General features: G+C 42.0%; 1 non-coding gene across 1 annotated transcript; it reads right to left on the reverse strand.

Annotated features, from left to right (window-relative positions):
• Positions 1-447: 447 nt before the first annotated feature.
• TRNASTOP-UCA (transfer RNA opal suppressor (anticodon UCA)) lies at positions 448-520 on the reverse strand. Its single transcript has one exon. It is a non-coding gene; the product is annotated as a tRNA-Arg (tRNA).
• Positions 521-1939: the final 1419 nt, after the last annotated feature.

Below are 1939 nucleotides of genomic sequence, written 5' to 3' on the forward strand. Positions count from 1 at the left end.
TTTCACTTACTGAACTATAAGATGAACCAGGCATGAGCCCTGACTTCAAGGGGTTTTGATTCCAGTGATGAAGATGAGAAAAATATGCAAGCAGTGATGATACAGAGTGCAAAGTGGCAGCTGTCCCAGGAGATGTGCAGAGCAGGGACTCTGGGCTTCAGAGAAAGAGGAGGCTCCTGCTGGCTTGTTCTAAATTCTGCCCTTCTGTGGCTTTAAGGGGAAAATGAATTTCATGTGGTAGGACTTGTTGATATTTCTTATACTTCACAAGCTACCATGAAGTGAGGTCCAAAAATGCTGCTCCCACTGTTCAGGAGAAAGGGGAATTTTGAACAATATTGTTTATTATTTTAGATGTAATCCCATAGGCTGACTTATTGGTATGAATCAGCATTTTTGTTTCTTTGTTTGTTTGTTTTGGCCACCATGCGGCATGTGGGATCTCAGTTCCCTGACCAGGGATTGAACTTGTGCCCCCTGCAGTCGAAGTGCAGAGTCTTAACCACTGGACCACCAGGGAAGTTCCAGAAGGGGAATTGTTTAGGAGGAATGCCAAAGATTCTAAGTAGGCAAATAAATGAAAATAAAATGAAAAAAAAATCACAGAAAAGTTTCCATTTTTATCCATGTCTCGTATCATCCAGACTGTGAGGGTTTGGAGAGCCCTCATCCTATTCATCTCTGTGTCCCCTGGTGGCTCAGATGGTAAAGAATCCACGGGCAGTGCAGGAGACCCGGGTTCAATCCCTGGGTCGGGAAGATCCCCTGGGGAAGGGAATGGCAACCCATGCCAGTATTCTTGCCTAGAGAATCCCATGGACAGAGGAGCCTAGTGGGCTACAGTCCATTGGGTCTCAAAGAGTCAGACAGAAAACTAACACACTTTACTTTTCAGGGCTGAGTCAAACTGCAATGATTTTCATGGGCAAAACAAACATAGCCTTCTCAGGGCAGTATAAATAAAAATCCTGTAATATAACAAATTATTATCATGTCTTCATTCTAGGAAGGCAGACTGTAGAAACTATTTCCTTCAGTTGCTCAGGCTTGCATGGGAATTTTCAGAGGACCAGTCTTCCTCCTATCGGCCTTGCACTTTTTTTTAAAAAAAATTAAGATTAAGATTAAAAAATTAAAATTAAGGCTATACTATATACTGCTTAATACATATGCATTTTTTAAAACCTTGTATTTTATATTGGAGTGTAGCTGATTAACAATGTTGTGATAGTTTCAGGTAGACAGCGAAGGGACTCAGCCATACCTATACATGTATCTGTTCTCCCCCAAACTCCCTCTCACCTAAGCCTTGCACATTTCTAAACCCGTGGAGAAGAGCTCATCAGTAATGTGCCTTGACATTGGATTGCTAGCACTGTTGGGAATAAATCACAATACACAGAAAGCTCTTTAGAATAATTCTTTAGGTCTTCTAATATTCCACAAGTGGGGTCAATAGAATTACTTCCATTTTAAATAACACAAAAAAGTATATTTTCTGTCTATTGTCACCAAATGTAACTGGGAGAGAACCTTCTTGGTTTATGTGCCAAGACTCATCTGCTAGAGTCACTGAACACTATGTCTTATTTCCATATGCCTAGGAAATGGACAAGGTTCTTGGATTTCTATTTCTGATGTCAAGCTTCTCCTTTGAGTACGTGTAAATAACTCATACATATGGAATCTAGAAAGATGGTACTGATGAAGCTATTTGCAGGGAAACAATGGGCTTGCAGACATAGGGAACAGACTTGTGGACCCAGTAGGGGAAGAAGAGGGTGAGACAAATTGAGAGAATCGCATGGAAACATGTACATTACCACACGTGAAAGAGATAGCCAGTGGGAACGTGGTGTGTGACACAGGAAGCTCAACCCAGGGCTCTGTGACAACCTAGGGGGTGGGATGGGGTGGGAGATGGGAGGGAGGTTCAAGA

Source organism: Odocoileus virginianus, chromosome 17 (genome assembly GCF_023699985.2).
Source record: "Odocoileus virginianus isolate 20LAN1187 ecotype Illinois chromosome 17, Ovbor_1.2, whole genome shotgun sequence".
In the NCBI taxonomy this organism is placed as follows: domain Eukaryota; kingdom Metazoa; phylum Chordata; class Mammalia; order Artiodactyla; family Cervidae; genus Odocoileus; species Odocoileus virginianus.